The following is a 20,865-nucleotide window of genomic DNA, read 5'->3' on the forward strand; positions in this document are numbered from 1 at the left end:
TGATCTTGAACTCACAGAAATCCACCTGATGGATTTAAGGTGTGTTCCACTATGTTGGCATGAATTTTTTTTTTTGGAGGCAGTTTTTTTGGCAATCTAGACTCAAACTTGCAATCTTCCCAACCTTTTGGGAGCGTTAGTGCTGGTTATAGGTGTGTGCCACTATGCCCAGCTTCAAAGGACTCGGAATTGAGTACTTTTTAACATGATGGTTAAATGGAAGACAGAAAGGGGCACTCTCTTGGACCATGATAGACTTGCAGTTCAAGTAGCTAAGGAGAATAAGCACATAAGAGGTGAGGAGATATCTCTGCTCAAGCCATATATCTGATTGAAACAGGAGAAAGTAAAAACATCAAGTAAACAGCCAGGCGTGGTGGCGCACGCCTTTGATCCCAGCACTCAGGAGGCAGAGGCAGGGGTAGGTGGATTTCTGAGTTCAAGGCCAGCCTTGTCTACAGAGTGAGTACCAGGACAGCCAGGGCTATACAGAGAAACCCCGTCTCGAAAAACAAACAAACAAACAAACAAACAAATCAAGTAAAAAGATAACAATTGTATAATGTCTGTAGGAGAACGATAAGAAACTAACAGAGAAAGGCAGAGGCTGATGACAAAGGGCCAACAGGAGTTAGTTCACTCTCCCTTCACCTCCGCACCCTGCTGCTGCCGCCAGGGTGCTCACAGACCTCTAAATGCCTGCAGCACAGGCTCACAGTGGGCTGCACCTTACTCCACTGACTCAATGCCCTATACTCTGCTCTTAGAGGCCTGTCCCCACCCCACACTCTATGAAGCTGTCTGGTCACTTCTTAATTGCCACATATGCTATTGAGTGCGTATTTACCCTTTGGTATCTGGCACTGCTGACCACTCCTTTCCTTCTCTGATTTTCATGATACTAGTCTCATATCTCTCTTTCTCTCTCAGCTTTTCTTTCCTCTCTTGCCTATGCTTGCAGCTGGTTTTGCACAAAGCTCCCAAATGGTAGCAGTCTGTCTATATTTCCTGAATTTTATCACCTTTGAAATAACAGATCAAACTACCACTCTCGTCATGTGACTTTTCAATCTTAATGAAGTCCAGATATTTGCTTTTAAATCCAAACCCTCACCAGTCATCAGACTGTGCTTTTCTGTATGGCTGTCTTACAAACATTTTAATCTCTATAAACACAGGTGCCACAACAGTATCTTTCATTCTCCTTCAAAAACTGCTTCCAACCTTCAATTTGCCCTAATGCCATGCTCTCAAGTAACATCATCTCTGGCCACACAACCCAAATCAAGAACCTAAAGGGGATTGCAGGATTCTCCATTCTCTTTTCTAATCCTGCATTCAATCTTCATAACTTAATTAACACCTCTGTTATGAGCTTCCTCTATCTGTATCCCTACTACAAATACTTTAGCTCAGGAACTCATCACAACACTGAACTCCAAAAAGGCCCCTGCCACCAATACAGTGCTCCACTTCAACACTCGTGCTTCTCACCTCTGCCACCAATACAGTGCTCCATTTCAACACTTGTGCTTCTCATCCCTGCCACCAATACAGTGTTCCACTTCAACACTTGTGCTTCTCATTCCCCAGGTCTCTAGTTGTCTCTTTTTAAATAATTTATGAGCATTTTATACTTTTATGAGTATTGATTGGTGTTTTGTCTGCACATATGTCTGTGTGAGGGTAGGACTAGTGCTACAGACAGTTGTAAGCTGCACAGAGGTGCTAGGAATTGAATCTAGGTTCCCTGGAAGAGCAGTGACTGAGCCACTCCAGCTCTAACTGCCTCTTTTTCACAAAAGCTTGCTCTTGTTTTAAAACTTCTTGTCTCTTTAAAGGGTATAAGAAACTCATTGTATAAAATGACTAGCCACATTTACTAGATACTGCAATGACTAGAACTCTGTTGTAACTTATTACTTGACCCTAAAGTCTCCTGTTTATTGGTTCCGTTTTATGGTACTGGTTTAGTGAAACATTCGGCGATGCTTGTTTCTGTACTTACGATCCTGTTACACTCTGCTGAATTTGATACTCCTTACTATGGAAGTAACACTCATCTCGCACTGGTTGCAGTAGGAGTGGAGGAGAACACAGCATGCCACGAGGCAGGATTATTATCTGGTCTTACAGGTATAAGCTTATCTAGCTATCCTGGGCGCTTCCCAGAAGGGTAGAGCCAGTTGTTCCATGCCTCTTACCCATGGAGCAGACCATCTGTTTGGATCTAACTGTTGTTAGAATGTACAGCACTCAGAGCTGCCCGGTTGCTAAGTTGCAGCAATGCTAAACAATCACCCTATTAATTATTCTGGGAACTTTTCTGCTCCTACTCATATCCCACCTCTCTGGGCATGAGTATCACCCACAGAAACCCTATTTTTAGAAATTCACCAGTTTCTGAATTACCAAAAGTTCCCCTTCTTGTACCAACAGAGCTAAATATGGGTGGTTTTTTTAAGTATTTTTTTCTATAGGTTTGGTAAAGAAGAGCAAAAGGGGACTGTGAGTGTTCCATCTGTCTTTTAAAGTCAGCAAGAATGAATCTGTACCTTTCCCAGTCACCACCCTTCAATGGCTACTAATTTTTACCAAAATCCAAATAACATACAAAGATATTGCCTGCTAGTTTTATGGAATTCTATAATTTTGTTAGGTATCTTAAACAACCAGGTATAGTCACACACACTTTTAATCTCAGCGTTTGTGAAGTTAGGACCAGTCTGGTTTACATAGTGACTAGCTGTGTAGCTAAGACTACATAGTGGGGCCCTGTCTAAAAAACATAATAATAAACAAGCATAAGAAGGCACTTCCTAACTTTAAAAGCCATATAAAGTTCCTAAACTTGCATACTGTTAGCTTGCACAAAAGGAAAATACATTTTGGCTTGCCTGTTTTTAATAATGGATTGTCACCTTTTCCCTCTTAGAAACAAACTAGGAAATTTTTAACATTTCAATTAAAATAGAATTTGTACCATGATAGCTTTCAACTGAGAAGTATACCCCAGCTGTTCTAACTAGTCTTGTACTATTATCAGATTCTCTGAGATCATTTTTTATTGTGAAGTTAGAAATATCACTCTTAAAAACCAGCAAAGAAACAAAGTGGTCTAGCTCATACCCTTGCAGCCTAGAGAAGGCAATGCAACCTATTCTAAGCAATTTCAGTAGCTGAAGTCTGCAAAGGCAGCCAGGGCAACCTATGGACACTGGTATGTGTCACATCTCACATCTAAGTCCACTAGTGCAATACCGTTCCACTGTATTCCTCAGACATTAGCAATTCCCCAAAGCTACTTTGGGGACCTCCAGGCCAATCAAGATCTGTCAGACTGGCTTGGTCCCTGTGGGCCCTACAGAAATTAAAAAGGCACCCCCACAAACATTATAGGATATGCCACATGCAAAATGGCTAGCAGACACTTCTCACCTAAAAGAGATGAGTGACAACTGATAAAAGCACACACCCCTGCAGCCTAGGCATTGACCCATACTCCTACACCCAGCAGGACTCACCGATGTGACTGCAGTTGAACTATGTGGAGAGTACATCACTGCATTCACGGGTGACTACAACACCACCATCAACCCAAAAGACACCCAAGACTAATCGCCAAGAGCCAGCCTATCACTACAAAAGCCAATGATAAAACTGGGTGAGATGACAACAGACCCACCTAATGTGCAAATGTGGGGACACAAGAAGAATATAAGAGGAAGAATACAATAATGGCTCCAAAAGAACATTCCAACCCCAGCAGCAGACTCTAAAGGAAAAGACATAAAGTGCCTGAAAAAATAATTTAAAATAATAGTTTTAACAATTTAACAAGACATAGGGAATACAGATAATTCAATGAAAACAGAAAACCTCACCAGAGACAGAGATCATGAAAAAGACCCAACAGGTCTTGAAAAGGAACCAGACAAACCTTGGCAATGGCGATGGCGAGTATATTTTCTCTTACAAACGGAATCGAGACTTTCACATAAAAGCAGATGCTATTGAAGTGTATCATGGGATGAGCAAGGAGAGTAGAGGGATAGAAAGGGTGGTGGGAGAAGTGAATATGATGTATGTGCACGGGCACACACACATCTCTATGTTCACATGCATGTATACACATGTGTGCTCATGAACAAATCGCAACAACAATCTAGATAAAGCAGATTTGAGCTTAATTTTAGATTTTTAAAAGAGCCAGTAAGATTTAAGTTTCTCTTAAAGGTTTACTATTTTTAATAATGCATCAATGTTTGGAAAGCACATGTGACTGAAGGCAGGGCATTAGGTTTCCTGGAGCTGGACTTACAGATGGTTGTGAGATGCGGGTGCTGGGAATTGAACCCAGGTCTTCTGCAAGATTCAAAGGACTAGCCCAGAGTTACTTTCATTTTCATGGAAGAAATAAAGTACTATAGCCTATGAGACTTATAAACTATAATTATATAGACAAATAATGGAACTATGGATACTTCAAAAGGAGAAGAGGAGAAAAAAGGCACAGAAAAACTTAATGAAATAATAGCACAAATGACCCAAATGTTAACAAATATAGAGACATCCAGAGTGAAGAAGCTCAGAGATCTCAAATGGATGTGATCCCTCTGTGGCTTATTATAGTCACATTAGAAAAGCACAGTATGAAGAAGTCTAAAATAAGTAGTACTTCAAACATAAAAAAAATTCAATACACAGACATCTCAATAGAGACCTTATGGGTCAGGGAAAAACTGATGAAATAATCTGGGAAAAAAGTAACTTGTTTATCAGAAAAGCCATCCTCCAGCAATCAGTACTTCTCAACACAGCTCAGAGGCCATCACGACCTCGCCGATCCACTACGAACAACTGAGGCAATCCAATTGACTCAAAGAGAGAGAGAAATGAAAATGTCCTTGAAACAAATGAAAATAGAAACCAAAACTAACAAGATACAGCAAAAGCACTATTAGACTGTGTTAGGACTGAGGTCAGCTCGCTGTGCAGGCGTTACTTATCATGTGAGGCAGCTTCCGACCACCTGCAACCCCAGATCCTGACGCTCCATGCCCCTGACCTCCACAGGCACCTGTACCCATGTACATATACACTCACAAAGCAGCTCATATGCATAGATGCAACGGGAGTTTTACAATGCTTTTAATGGAAGTTTATAACAGTAAATGCCTACATAAAAGAAAAAAAAACTCACATAAACTACCTGACAATACAACTGAAGGCCTAGAAAGTAAGTTCAAACCAAATCTAGAATTAGTAGAAGAAAGAAATAACAAAAATCAGAATGGAAACAAATACAATTTAAAATAATACAGAATAGAAAACAAAATAAAGAGGTGGAGTTTTTAAGAGTTAGATTTTTAAAAAGATTAAATTTGTGAATCTTTAGCTACACTCACAAAGAAAAGAAGAGAGGCATATAAAAAAAAATGAGAAACAAAAAGGAGACATTCTGAGCTCTGCCACAGACGTGCAAAGGACCATTAGAAAGTACTCTAAACAAGTGTATGCCAACAAAAAAAAAAAAAATCTGGGACGTTTCTAGACACATAACTTATGAGAACAATGATATGTACATAAAAAACTGCAAAGAAAAGCACACAGATAGCTTCAGTTATGGTTTTAACACAGTTTTAAAGAACAAACAGCGATTATCAAACTATGCCACAAATGTGGGAAAAAACTCTTCAAAGCTCACCCTGTGAGGCCAGTGCTATGCTGCTATCTAAACCTAGAGGCAAGAGCTCAACAAAAAAGGAATCTATAGGCTAATAAACTTGACGACCATAAGTAAATCAACAGCACATTAAAAGATATGCATCAAGACCACCTGGGACCGGTCAACATGTACAAATCAGTAACAACGTTACATAAGATCAACAGAGACAAAACCACATGGCGAACTTAACACGTGCAGAAAAGCAACAAGAAAATTCATTATCTTAACATTGGAAAGGGAGGGAGGACACAGAGAGAGAGAGAGAGAGAGACAGAGACAGAGACAGAGACAGAGACACAGAGAGCCCAGAAGGAAGGTACTGCAACAAAATGAAGACTATATATAACAAACCACAGCCAAAAAGCAAGCTCCACGTTCAATGAGAGATCCTATCTCAGAAAATAAGGTGGAGAGTAATGGAGAAAAACACTCAACGTTGACCTCTGACCTCTACAAACACAAGCACAGGCAAACATCCCTGTAAGCATATATGTACCACATACACAAAACAGTAAATAAAAAGTTAAGAATAAAAGAAAGCAATATGGGCTGGAGAGATGGCTCAGTGGTTAAGAGCACTGACTGCTCTTCCAAAGTTCCCGAGCTCAAGTCCTCATACAAGCAGGCACACCCTCATAGAAGCAGGAGGAGGGGGAATGGGATAGGGGGTTTCTGGAATGGAAATCAAGAAAGGGGATATCATTTGAAATGTAAATAAATAAAATATCCAATAAAAATTATAAAGAAAAAGAAAAAAAGAAAGGATGAGATAAAAGAATCAGGTTTTTCTCCCCATGACAATACATCTATAAATAAATAAATAAATAAATAAGAATCCAACTCTTTATTAGTGATCCACCCCTAAGTTTTAATGGTGAGCAAACTTACAGAAGTTTTTTTCCCTTTGGTTTTTCAAGACAGAGTTTCTCTGTGTAACCCTGGCTGTCCTGGAACTCAATCTGTAGACCAGGCTGGCCTCGAACTCATAGAGCTACATCTGCCACTGCCTCCTAAGTGCTGGGATTAAAGGAGTCTGCCACCACTGCCTAGCTGGAATTTTTTTTTTAACTTAACTGCCCAGAATCAGACAGATATTGTGATTGTTTACAGCTAAAAGATTTACAAATAAGCTGGGAGAGAGGAGCCATTGTTAACTCTAAAACTGGAAACACTGGGTTGTACCTGGTAGATTTTATAATCTTGGATATAAATTTTAAAATTATAAAATAATTAAACACTTAATAAAATTATTTTCTAAGAAAAATAATTCATAGTGTGTTGCACAGAAAACTAAAAATAATGTCTATAAGAAATGTAAAACCATTCTAAAAGATCTTAGAATAAAACTAAAACATGCCTATACTTTGCCACTAGGAACAAATTTCTGAGTTCAAGTTCATTATGCTAAATATGGTTCATAGGTTAATATCTGTAAATTTACAGAGAATAAGCAAGAAAATACCAGAAATGAACAAGTGACATCCACCTTTCTAGAGAGGGGAACCAGGATGGATCCTGAAGATTAGAAAACTTGTGCCCTGCGAAGAAGTCCTGGAGGCCACTCAGAGCCAACCAGTGATCAGGATCACATGCCCTCCTCTCTGTTCTACCCCAGGCTACACTGTTAAATGGGTTTCAAGACTTGCTGCAATAACTTAAAAGCTTGTTCACTGTACCTGTTAACAACACAAAGCTAAGTAAGTCAGATAATATAAGAAAGAAAATTTAAATGGTAAATAGTCAAACGGTAGGTCACTGGGTTAAAAATAAGCTAGATCAAAATTAAGAACAGTATATAAGCAATAGCTATAGTCTTTTTATGTGAATGTTTATTTATGCCATTATAGCTAGTTAATGTCTATTAGTATCAACACTTTTAACTGAACAAGATAGTATGGGACTATACTACCAGTACTTATGAGCACAGACAGAAGTGAGAGTTGGAGGCCAACACTCATAATAAGGCCCCCACAATAAATAATAAATTTAAATTTTCCACCTGTAAAATAAAGAAACTGGATTCAAATGTTATATTATACACAGAAATCAATTAAAAGACTAAAGAAACATAAATCCTAAAATCATTAAACTCTTAGATTAAAAACTAGAAAGAGGCTGGATGGTGGTGATGGCGCGCGCCTTTAGTCCTAGTACTTGGGAATCATAGGCAGGCGGATTTCTGAGTTCGAGGCCAGCCTGGTCTACAAAGTGAGTTCCAGGACAGCCAGGGTTACACAGAGAGACTCTGTCTCAGAAAATAAGAACAAAAATCATGGAGAGAACACCCTTGGTTTTAGAAACGACTTTTTGATTATCACACCAAAACTAAGGATACAAAAGCAAAGAAGCAGTCAACAAAATTAGAAGATAACCTAGCACTGAAAAATATTTGCAAACCATGTACCTGATAAAGAATTGGTCAAAAAAAAAAAAAAGTAACTTATTCAGGTCTTCTACAGCTGCTCTAAGTGGCTGAAGATACATTGCTCATGCCCCAGTTGATGGCCATATGCACATGTGCATATGCACAGCACTGACTGGGATTTTCATTAACAAAACAGAAGACATGAAGCTCGGGGAGAAAGTGGGTAAGGAGCTATATACAGCATATATGTATGGAACTTTCAAAGCATAAAGATAGGGTTTTACAAAACACATATAATTTAGAGGAAAGAAAATGTAATTCATTTTATAAAGTGGGCAAAGGACCTGAATAGATTCTCATGAAAAGATTCTGAACATCACTACTCATCAGAGCTAACCTGGACCCCCAAGATCTCTCAGACACTGACCCACCAATCACGCAGCATACACCAGCTGATCTGAGGCCCCCAACACATATACAGCACAGGACCGCCTGGGCTGGACTCAATGTCAGAAGATGTGCCTAGCCCTCGAGAGACTTGAGGTCCCAGGGAGCAAGGGGCCCTGGTAGGGTTAGTGGGGGGTGTGAGGGTAGGAGGGATACATGTACTTGGAGATGAGGGGGGAGAAATGGGATGAGGAACTGTGGGAGGGTAGACCCGGAGAGAGGTAATGACTGGACTGTAAAAGAATAAAAGTATTAGAAGAAGAAGAAGAAGAAGGAGGAGGAGGAGGGGGGGGGGGAGGAGGGGGGTAGGAGGAGGAGGAGGGGAGGAGGAGGAGGAGAAGGAGGAAGAGGAGGAGGAGAAGGAGGAGAAGGAGAAGGAGGAGGAGAGGGAGGAGGAGGAGGAGAAGGAGGAGAAAGAGGAGGAGGAGGAGAAGGAGGAAGAGGAGGAGGAGAAGGAGGAGAAGGAGAAGGAGGAGGAGAGGGAGGAGGAGGAGAAGGAGGAAGAGGAGGAGGAGAAGGAGGAGAAGGAGAAGGAGGAGGAGAGGGAGGAGGAGGAGGAGAAGGAGGAGAAAGAGGAGGAGGAGGAGGAGAAGGAGGAGAAGAAGAGGAGGAGGAGGAGGAGGAGGAGGAGAAAATGCAAATGAAAGCCACCAAGAGATCATCACTGTGAACTCCTGATAGCAGCCCACAGCAAGAGATAAGAATTATTGAAACCCAAGAGATACATGTCATTGAGGGTGTAAGGAACTGCTGCAACCATTGTGGAAAATAGTGCAGAGATGCCAAAGAAAGGAATTCTAGGACAGGACAGTAGCAGTCTCCCCTATTTATTTCACTTACTATAGTTTCAGTTATGTATAGAAACTGCAATACATAAACATAGGCATTTGTCTTGACTCTTTGAAAAAAAAAAAACAAACTACATTTGTACTTCTAATACTCAATTTTCTTATTAGTTCCAATTCTTAGTCTCTTACTCCATGTGTATATTCATAGCAGACTACTTTATCATTAGATCTCCATGGACAGGAGAAAATAAAAACATATGAAGGTGTTCAGTATCCATTGGGTGAGGGTGTCACAGACGATATCCACTGAAGACAAGTGGGTGATACTGTACCACACAATTGAGTAACCTTCTTCCTCTGTGTATATGCACAGAGGAAACGAAAGTGCTTCAGAAAAGTACCTGCATCCTCAGTGCTCAGTGCAGCAGGAACTACAGTAGACAAGAGATGAAAACAATCTAAATATCCATCAACAGAAAAGGGGAGAATCTTTACATCTATATGATAAAATATGACTCAATCTCCAAAGAGGTGAAAATTTTTACCATTTGCCATATATGGAAGAACCCACGGAGCACTGTGCTAAGTGAAATAAGCCAAATAAGAAAAAATATTGTATAACTTCATTTATAATTTTAGAAATAAAATGTGGTTATGAACAAGACTATATGGGTGAAAAGATTAAAGGCTTATAAAGTATTTCTCTGAGTAAAACGCACTGTGACGTCTTATCTAATGGCTATCTCATTATTCTGTTATTTCCCAATATCAGTAATGATGGACTATGGTTTTTAAATAGTTACTAGTTCAAAGGTACTTTACTAATAAGCGGCAGTGTCCTAATCCTTCTACCCCTAAATCCCAAGGCTCACTGAGGATAGCCACTGTCCTCTATTCTTAGTTTACAGTGAAGACAGTAGGAACTAACTACCTGACTTAGTAGGCAATTATGAGAGCAGGAAGGTAGGTTAATTAGCTGATTGATTTATCTAAAGGTATTTATATGATCAAAGAGTTGATTGATGCAAACAAAACATGGAATACAGCCATGGAGGTGGGGAACATGAATTACAAATTTATCTTAGTCACACTGATTAAATAATCATCCTAATCTCAACTATCAGGTTTAATCTAAATCATTATGTAAGGCTTTAAATAACAATGTAAACGAGATACAAATTAGAGAATGTTCAAAAGGATTTCCATGCCTGAAAACAGTGACACAGAAAAAAAAAAAAAAAAAAAAAAACATTAGCCCAGTGAAATACAGCTGCATACAGGAAGTATAAAGGAAGACAGAGCAGCCCTCTTCAAAAACTGAAGACCTCAAAGTCATCATCAAATGGCCAAGTCTTGACCTACGTAAACATGCCCTACACAACCTCAGAGAGTAGCTCCAAGATTTATATGTGAATGAGAAACTGAGGCTGGGGGTTACCAGAACTTCCTGATACCAGGAAGACCAGAACTTGAAGCAGCTGTTTTCATATAACTAAAGACAACCAAACAGAAGTGAGATAACCTGAACAACAAATCCCTTCCACCTCTCAGACTGTTCCCTTACTTCATATGCTCATTCTGAAATCCCTATCCTCTAAGACAAATAAGTTAGATCCTATTTTGCCTGCATGTTAGTCATTTATTAGCATTTTATGAGCATCTACTCATAAAACAAATGTCATGAGTTATAGTTCAATTGGCAGGCAAGTCCACAAAAGCTTATTTTAATTACAGATGAGTCTGCTTTTATTTGCTTTTATCTTTTTCAGATTCGACATAATCTTCATTCTTCCATTTAAGTCTACCAAAGTTTAAAACAGACAGAGGAAAGATTGCATTGAGAAGCCTGTGATCTGAGCAAATGAGCAAGAATCATTCCACAGGGCTCGGTGAAAATGTCTTTACTCCCCAAACTGTTGCTCCTCAAAGGACCATCCTAGTCATTTTTAATAAAACAAGTTGTCTTTACCATTCCACCCTTGTGGGGAGCATTCCCCATTCCTCACTCCCCCAGTACATACCACTCTCATATAGCCAAGGCTCCTCTACCACAGACTTAAACTCGAACCTTACTCAATGCCTGTTTCCCTGGATTCTGTGGTAAATTCCACCATTACATCTCTCACTTTTAATTACAGATCTATTGTAAAAACAGGGGGGAGGGGGATGGAGAGATGATCAATGGTTAAAAGCACTGGCTGCTCTTCCTGTGGACCTATTCAATTCCCAGCACCCACATAGTGGCCCAGAACCATCTGTTAACTCTAGAACCAGGAGATCTAACCCACCTCTGGCTTCTGAGGGCACTAGACATACATGCAGACAAAACACGACACACTATTTATTTATTTATTTATTTATATTTATTTATTTTAAAATAGGACAATTTGAACAATTTAAAAAAATAATAAACAGGGTTGGAGAGATGGCTCAGTGGTTAAGAGCACTGACTGCTCTTCCAGAGGTCCTGAGTTCAAATCCCAGCAACCACATGGTGGCTCACAACCATCTGTAATGGAATCAAATTGTAGTCCAGAGCTATACTAATAAAAACCAGTATTAAAAAAAATAGTAATAAACAGCCTAACTTGAGATGTGTCTTTTTACAGTGGGTGGGAGGGAGGAAATAAAATCTAGGATTTTATATCTGTTAAGCAAGCAATGAGCTACCTCCTTAGCCCTTCAGAGGCATCTCTGAACAGAAGTTTAGGCAACCTAAAGTAAACATTTTAAAGTCACCACTGAGAGTAAAGACACCGTGAAAGCCCACCTTAAGCTGTATGGAGTCAATTCTCACAAGTGAACTGTTTTATACCCTTCTCTTCTTTCTCTAACTTGGAGATATCAAATCCTTTGAAAACTCTGGTTTGTTTCCTCCTCCTCCTCCTCCTCCTCCTCAGATTTATTTATTTAATTTTTGTATTTGAATACACTGTCACTTCAGGCACACCAGAAGAAGGCATCAGATTCCATTACACATGGTTATGAGTCACCATGTGGTTGCTGAGAACTGAACTCTGGAAGAGCAGTCAGTGCTCTTAACTGCTGAGCCATCTCTCCAGCCCCAAAACTCTGGTTTCTAACACTGGTATTCCTGGGTAAGAGCAGAGCATCTCCAAAAGTAAGAGCTGGAGAAAATGGCTTCCAGTGGTCCTTGTACAGGTGACTGTTCCTTGGATAGATTAATCAAACAGGACAGAGCAATGTTCATTGAGCATGCCCATTGCACATGGCACTGAGAGTCAGAGGGCATTTTCATGTCATACATACATAAGTGATTGTGCATATTTATAGAGCACACAGGAACCACACATGGGAGACAGTGTATTTGTCTGAAACTGGCTTCGCTTGCTCAACACCATTGTGTCCAGCTGCATCTCATATCCTATAAACAACACAGCTTCCCTCCATTGCTGAAAGTTTCCCATTGTGCACATCACTTTTAAAAAAAAAAAAATTCTATTTCCTGTTGTCCAACACCTAGCTTTCATGGTTACCTATTGTGAAGAATACAATATCAATATGCAAATATCTCTGTGGTATATTTAGTGTCCTTTGAGAAGTATCTACAAATGGTACAGCTGGGTCACATGGTATATCTGTTGCAGGTTTTTGAGAAGATATCATAGTGGCTTACGCAGTGGCTAGCCATAGTAGATACATATGTGCCTGCCAGCAGTGCAGGAAGGCTCTCTTCTGCCACATTTTCACTAGCACTTCTTATTTGTTTTTGTTTTTTTTTTTTGTCGACTTGTGTAAATGTGTTACACAAGTAAACAAAGATTTTTTTTTTCCTCCCACTCTCCCAACTCTCTTTGCTCAACGGTTTACCAAGTATATACTTAGTGATATGAGTAATTCTCATTTGAAGACATAACTGCTAGGGGCTAGAATCTTTTTCCCTAACTTGCTCTATACAAGGCTTAAATAAAATGTAAGCAATGTAAACTATTAGCAATATGTATAGGACTAGACTGTTGTCAAGAAATAAAAATGTGTTATTTTCAGTTAAAATAGTCAAGTGAATACTATTGGCTTTATATGAGAATGCATCAGTCACAAGCCTGTCCCACGCAGCTCCAGAAGCCTGTGCATTTGTGGTATAAATGTTACCTTGCCATTCCATGTTCTTCCAGAACTAGTCAAAGAAACTGCTAAACCTAAAAAATTACTACCATCTAGAACCTCATGACTCTTGTTTTTTAAACTGCATCATCAATAAATTTACCCATAGTTCCCACATCCTTTGATAAGAGCAAAGGTTAGTGTGCTCTTGGTAAAGAAACCCCACTTAAGAACAGAAAATACTCATTAGTAGAGAATCAGAGGAGAAACTAATGAGGTGGCAGAATAATAAAGCCATTACAATGTTGCCAAGACAGGCAAATCACAAAGTGCTGTTGGCATGTGTATTTGGAAGATAGTGGGTTCTATTTTTTTCTTCTCGTTTTCAAGACAGAGTTTCTCTGTGTAATCTTGGCTGTCCTGGAACTCGATCTGTAGAGCAGGCTGGCCTCCAACTCAAGAGATTCAACTGCCTCTGCCTCCCAAGTGCTGGGATTAAAGGCATGAGCCACCCCCACGAGCCACCCCCACCGTAGGTTTTGTCATACAAATCTTATGGATCTATCTCATACTACATAGCAAAAATAGCTTGAGCTAGCACAAAGACATAAATGTAAACCCTGAATCTAGATCAGGCAATGGTTTCTTAGATATGACATGAAATGCACGGGAAGAAAGAAATCAATTGAATTTTATCAAAATTTAAATATTTTGAACTTCAAGGGATACCACTAAGAAAGTTTTAAAAACCTACATAGAAGAGGATATATTGGAGAATCATGTATCTGATGTGGGACTTGCAACCTGAATACATGAAGAAACTGTATAATTCAATAATAAAGCGATGACTCAAGTTTTTAAAATGGGCAAAAGAGATGAACTAATGTTTCCCTAAGGAAGATGTATGAGTGGTCAAGATGGATCTGAGAAGCCACTCAGCCTCGATTCAGAAGTCAGAATCAGATTTCCACTGATGTGGCACCAAGCAGGATGGCTAATGGTGGGTAAAATGATTTTGCCATTTTGGAAAACTCCTCAGAGTTCTCAAAAATGTTAAACATAATGTTACCATATGATTTGTAATTTCAATTCTCATATAATCAAGAAAAACAAAATCACATGTCCATGTAAAAACTCGTCAATGAATATCACAGCAACAGTACTCATAATCAAATGGATATCACAGCAGCAATACTCAATCAAATGGCCAGGGAGCATTTCGCTGAGCACACTGGCCCCCACTTGGGCCCGGAGGAAACAAAAAAGCAAAAGGAAAGCCTAGCATCGGCCTTCATTTTCTGTGTTACTTTCCTTATTCTGGCTGAAAACTCAGCTATCAGTCATTGCCCTTATCCTTTCCTCTTGGGCCACCCTAAGATTCCAGGCAATGCAAAACCTCTTAGACTTAGAGCATATCCCTGCACAGTGAGGAACCAGAACTGAGACAATCATCAACCAGGTCGCGCTCTGACTGCAACTCCTTCCTTACAATTCCCCCTCGCTTCCTTCCTGCCCGATCCTTCCTTACAATTCCCCCTCACCTCCTGCCCGATCCTTCCTTACAATTCCCCCTCACCTCCTGCCCGATCCTTCCTTACAATTCCCCCTCGCCTCCTGCCCGATCCTTCCTTACAATTCCCCCTCGCCTCCTGCCCGATCCTTCCTTACAATTCCCCCTCGCCTCCTGCCCGATCCTTCCTTACAATTCCCCCTCGCCTCCTGCCCGATCCTTCCTTACAATTCCCTCTCGCCTCCTGCCCGATCCTTCCTTACAATTCCCCCTCGCCTCCTGCCCGATCCTTCCTTACAATTCCCCCTCGCCTCCTGCCCGATCCTTCCTTACAATTCCCCCTCGCCTCCTGCCCGATCCTTCCTTACAATTCCCCCTCGCCTCCTGCCCGATCCTTCCTTACAATTCCCCCTCGCCTCCTGCCCGATCCTTCCTTACAATTCCCCCTCGCCTCCTGCCCGATCCTTCCTTACAATTCCCCCTCGCCTCCTGCCCGATCCTTCCTTACAATTCCCCCTCACCTCCTGCCCGATCCTTCCTGACAATTCCCCCTCGCCTCCTGCCCGATCCTTCCTTACAATTCCCCCTTGCCTCCTGCCCGATCCTTCCTTACAATTCCCCCTCGCCTCCTGCCCGATCCTTCCTGACAATTCCCCCTCACCTCCTGCCCGATCCTTCCTTACAATTCCCCCTCGCCTCCTGCCCGATCCTTCCTTACAATTCCCCCTCGCCTCCTGCCCGATCCTTCCTTACAATTCCCCCTCGCCTCCTGCCCGATCCTTCCTTACAATTCCCCCTCGCCTCCTGCCCGATCCTTCCTTACAATTCCCCCTCGCCTCCTGCCCGATCCTTCCTTACAATTCCCCCTCACCTCCTGCCCGATCCTTCCTGACAATTCCCCCTCACCTCCTGCCCGATCCTTCCTTACAATTCCCCCTCGCCTCCTGCCCAGATCCTTCCTTACAATTCCCCCTCGCCTCCTGCCCGATCCTTCCTGACAATTCCCCCTCGCATCCTGCCCGATCCTTCCTTACAATTCCCCCTCACCTCCTGCCCGATCCTTCCTTACAATTCCCCCTCGCCTCTTGCCCAGATCCTTCCTTACAATTCCCCCTCACCTCCTGCCCGATCCTTCCTGACAATTCCCCCTCGCCTCCTGCCCGATCCTTCCTTACAATTCCCCCTCACCTCCTGCCCGATCCTTCCTGACAATTCCCCCTCGCATCCTGCCCGATCCTTCCTTACAATTCCCCCTCACCTCCTGCCCGATCCTTCCTTACAATTCCCCCTCGCCTCTTGCCCAGATCCTTCCTTACAATTCCCCCTCACCTCCTGCCCGATCCTTCCTGACAATTCCCCCTTGCCTCTTGCCCAGATCCTTTTATTTAAGCCTAATGCTCAATCAGTACCCCAGAGCTAGACGTGGAGTCATTAGCTCCTTTATCTGTTCCTCTTCCCAATGTGGCCACATAAAGTAAGTTTTTCTCTGCTTTTCACAATTACTTGGCTATTTTTTAATTAGCATACTGGGGCCAGGTGGATATGCCTAGCCTGTTTTGGCTATGCACATTTACCCTAAAAAGCCAGTTACAATAATAGTCACAAGGGAAGAGGTAGAGAGGTGGCTCAGTAGTTAAAAGCACTGACTGTTCTTCTAGAGGACCCGGTCTGACTCACAATGTTCACCTGGCACCTCACAGCACCTGTAATGCTAGTTCCTGGGGATCCCACACCCTCTTCTGGCCTTGGTGGGCACCAGCCATACACATGATACTCAGACATACACGCAAATAAAACACTTTTACACATAAAATAAATAAAATTTTAAAATATTTTAAATGAAATATAATAGGATATTTGGTCATTAAAAACAAAGAATATCTGCTTTAATATGGATGAGCCCTGAAAGTTTAACGTTAGGAGAAAACAAAAGAAAAGGTCATGTATTGTATAGTACCAGTTATATTAAACAACCCAAATGGAGAAATCAATAGAGGTTTTAGGTATATTAGTGGTGCCAAGGACTCAGAAATGGGGAACAAGGAGTGACTTCTCCTGGACATCAAACTTCTTCTGCAATAATGAAATAATCTAGTAGTATAAAGTAGTGGTGATAGCATCAATGGCCACCAAACCATAAACTTTCAAAAGGTGATATATCAAATTAATTATATCTTAATAAAATAAAAAGCATCCAGGAATGGTGATGCATACCTTTAATCCAAGCACTTAGAGGCAGGTAGATTTCTGAGTTCCAGGCCAAAGTGAACCTTGTCTCAACAAATAAATAAACAAACAAGCCACCACAAAAAAGGAGGGAGCTAGAAACCTGGCTCAGCACTTTAGAGCACTTGCTGTTCTTGCAGAAGTCCTGGATTCAATTTCTAGCACCTAGATAGTGGCTCACAGCCATTTGTAACTCCAGTTCCAGGTGATCCAATGCCCTCTTCTGGCCTCTCTGGGCATCAGGCACCCACATGGTGCACATACATAGATAATATACATATATAATAAAATAAATAAATTTAAGTTTTTAAATTAAAAATAAATAAAGAAGAAAGCTCTTTGGGGAATTTCACAATGAAATTCTGGCTATTCCACCACAGTAAATGGCATAACTCTATATGACTTACAGAGTAATGGAAGAACCACAAGAAGCAATGAGCCAAAACCCAAAGATCCCAATTATGCCTTAGAAGAATGCAGTAAACCTATTACCAAAGGTCAGCAAAATAAACAAAACAAAACAAACAAACAAACAAACAAACAACAACAAAGCGCATGTCCGTCCCCTGCACACCTGTAAGTGGTCATCAGAGCCCTGCTACTGAGCCTGGCCGCAGCCTCTGGTCTCCTCACAGTAACTTTCCATGTACTCACATCCAATCTAGTGTGAGTGAAGCAGACTTCTTTCTTTTTCTCTTAATCTCTTACATATACAAATATTAGTGGTCTATATTTTTAACAGCTTTATTAGTTACAAAGTAGTTCAAACATATAAAAATGTGTTAAAAGTAATTTTAATATCTAATACACCTACTTACTCAGCTAAGGAGGTAAAATATTATAAATTCATTCATGAAATTACTTGTAATAAATATCTGTCCTTTTAGAAAAAGAGATAAATTGCTACTGTACTCTTACTCTCTTACGCACATCTCTCCTGAGCCTATGCAACAAGCCCGTGGAGTAACTGGCACCACAGCTCACAAGGGGTTTAGGCAACCTCTGCCATGTGATGTTTACCACCTGTAAATCTCTGCAGTCTCTGTTTTAGCAAAAGAAACAAATTCTCCCACATTTCAACAGCAACAATTAAAGTTAAGGGTAAAGAAGTTGGACAACAACTAGAGGTTTCCTTCCATCCAAAATTTTCACTCTCTTGGAAACAAAGGCTTCTACCATCTTTCTTGACTTGTGTGCTATCAGCTCAGTTACATCTCATTTTAACATTGACTCCATTTTTCATGGCATTTTTACAAATAGCATATCATTAATTCTGCAAGGCCGATATACATACACTCATTTCATAGACATGAAAGAACAAGGTGCTCACCAGCACATTATTAGCGTGGAGCAGAGCCTTTGAAGCCAACTTCTTAGTGGCAAGGCCTTAGACACTTTACTTAACCTTTCTGAAGTGCGAAATAAAGATGATAATGTAGAGTAGTTATAAAAATAAGATTACATGATATACATAAATTACTTTGCACAGAACCTGGTATAAGCACTAGTGAGTATTGGCTGCTGCTGCCTTGTTCTTGTTAATTATGCAAAGACAAAGAGCTCTGTGCAGGCAGCCAAGGCCAAAACTAGGTAGTCTTCAATTCCTGCCAGTACTGCTTTCCCCCAAACAGTCCGTAGCATTCCTGTCTTTACAGTGTGTAAATTGCCTCCCCCTTTCAGCTAAACACCACACTGATCCTTTTCATGTTCTAAGAATCAAGAGTCAATAACAACTGCAACACTGCTAACATCATAAAGGAATAGCTAGATATTACATATGTCTTATACTCCTCTTCCCCCACAATTAAACCTTAGCCAGGTTTTACATCAAAATATCAACTTATCAGATACTCAGGGACACTGCAGCATGGTAAACTAAATCAAAATCCAGACTGCAGAAAATTCTATAGGGCAAACCAGGTTCTTCAAAAGATAAAATTACAAAGGGAGTGTGAGGAGGGAGGAGTCAGGAGGAGGGGAAGGAGGAGAGGGACTTAATTTTTTTTTTAAGTCTCACAAAAAAAGAGGCTGTAGTGCAATCTCATGCACTTCATTCTGAGCGCACAGATACACTCGTGGCATAACCTGAAGCTTTATCTTTGGAGCATTTCTTTGTAAATCAATCAACTGACATGCTTTTGAAAAAGAAACGGAGCAACAACAGGAGGCCTTCACACTGCCTATGCTGCAGGGTGAGTAAACTTATGCTAGAGATTATTTCCAAAGTCTTCAGACTCATGGGTTGTTAAAATGAGCTCCACTCTCAAATCTGTAAGAGGTGGCAGAAGCAAAGATCAAAGAATAAAAAAATAAAATACAAGAGAAGCCACAAAGGAACATGTATGTAACTAAAGCTTGAGAGAAAATCCATGCCTTCAACAGGATTGGCTCTAAAAGGGACTGATCTAGAAGTAGTCTACCTACTGTGGTGGGAAATGGACATTTTAGTATGTACTTATTGAGGAGTCATCATTAATGAGAATGAATGTGACATTTCAATATGAGCATGCATTAGAATACAAATCACTCATTTTCATAGTCCAACCCCCAATATTTGAGACAGCTCACAGGGGTGCACTACAGTCTGTGACGGTTTCAATCTGAGGCGTCTGCCACAGAGTCCTGCAGTGGTACTGCTCCTCAGCTGTGGTACTGCTCCCCAGCTGTGGTACTGCTCCCCAGCTGTGGTACTGCTCCTCAGCTGTGGTACTGCTCCCCAGCTGTGGTACTGCTCCCCAGCTGTGGTACTGCTCCCCAGCTGTGGTACTGCTCCCCAGCTGTGGTACTGCTCCCCAGCTGTGGTACTGCTCCCCAGCTGTGGTACTGCTCCTCAGCTGTGGTACTGCTCCTCAGCTGTGGTACTGCTCCCCAGCTGTGGTACTGCTCCCCAGCTGTGGTACTGCTCCTCAGCTGTGGTACTGCTCCCCAGCTGTGGTACTGCTCCCCAGCTGTGGTACTGCTCCTCAGCTGTGGTACTGCTCCCCAGCTGTGGTACTGCTCCCCAGCTGTGGTACTGCTCCTCAGCTGTGGTACTGCTCCCCAGCTGTGGTACTGCTCCCCAGCTGTGGTACTGCTCCTCAGCTGTGGTACTGCTCCCCAGCTGTGGTACTGCTCCTCAGCTGTGGTACTGCTCCCCAGCTGTGGTACTGCTCCCCAGCTGTGGTACTGCTCCTCAGCTGTGGTACTGCTCCTCAGCTGTGGTACTGCTCCCCAGCTGTGGTACTGCTCCCCAGCTGTGGTACTGCTCCTCAGCTGTGGTACTGCTCCTCAGCTGTGGTACTGCTCCCCAGCTGTGGTACTGCTCCTCAGCTGTGGTACTGCTCCTCAGCTGTGGTACTGCTCCTCAGCTGTGGTACTGCTCCCCAGCTGTGGTACTGCTCCCCAGCTGTGGTACTGCTCCCCAGCTGTGGTACTGCTCCCCAGCTGTGGTACTGCTCCCCAGCTGTGGTACTGCTCCTCAGCTGTGGTACTGCTTCGGGAGGGTGTGGAAACTGGGGGGTGAACACAGGTGGAGGAAGAAGGCCACTGTGGTGTGACTTTGAAAGTTACACTGGATCCCTAGTCCTTTTCTTCTCTCTGCAGCTGGTGTGCCAAGAGATAAGTAACTCTCCTCTGCCACACACACCCACTGCCATGAGAGCCAAAAAGCCATGGATGGAGCCCACGAAATCATAAGCCAAAATAATCCTTGTACATTTAAATAGCCTCTGCCAAGCACTGGGTTACAGCTACACAA

The 20,865-nt window shown here is 41.7% G+C and overlaps 1 protein-coding gene across 8 annotated transcripts in view; it reads right to left on the minus strand.

The window, feature by feature from the left end:
* Positions 1–20,865, minus strand: part of Ncoa1 (nuclear receptor coactivator 1) — a 257,999-nt gene that overhangs the window by 216,257 nt on the left and 20,877 nt on the right. Inside the window, exon 1 of one of the 8 annotated variants that reach the window (XM_085830178.1) lies at positions 2,009–2,057. The exons of the other annotated variants lie outside the window; for them this stretch is intronic. The gene's annotated coding sequence lies outside the window, so the exon portion shown is untranslated. Of the gene's footprint in view, positions 1–2,008; positions 2,058–20,865 lie in introns of those variants that run through there. 8 annotated transcript variants of the gene reach the window in all.

This window comes from Mus caroli, unplaced genomic scaffold, assembly GCF_978045245.1.
Source record: "Mus caroli unplaced genomic scaffold, Mus_caroli_1 scaffold_14, whole genome shotgun sequence".
Taxonomy (NCBI): domain Eukaryota; kingdom Metazoa; phylum Chordata; class Mammalia; order Rodentia; family Muridae; genus Mus; species Mus caroli.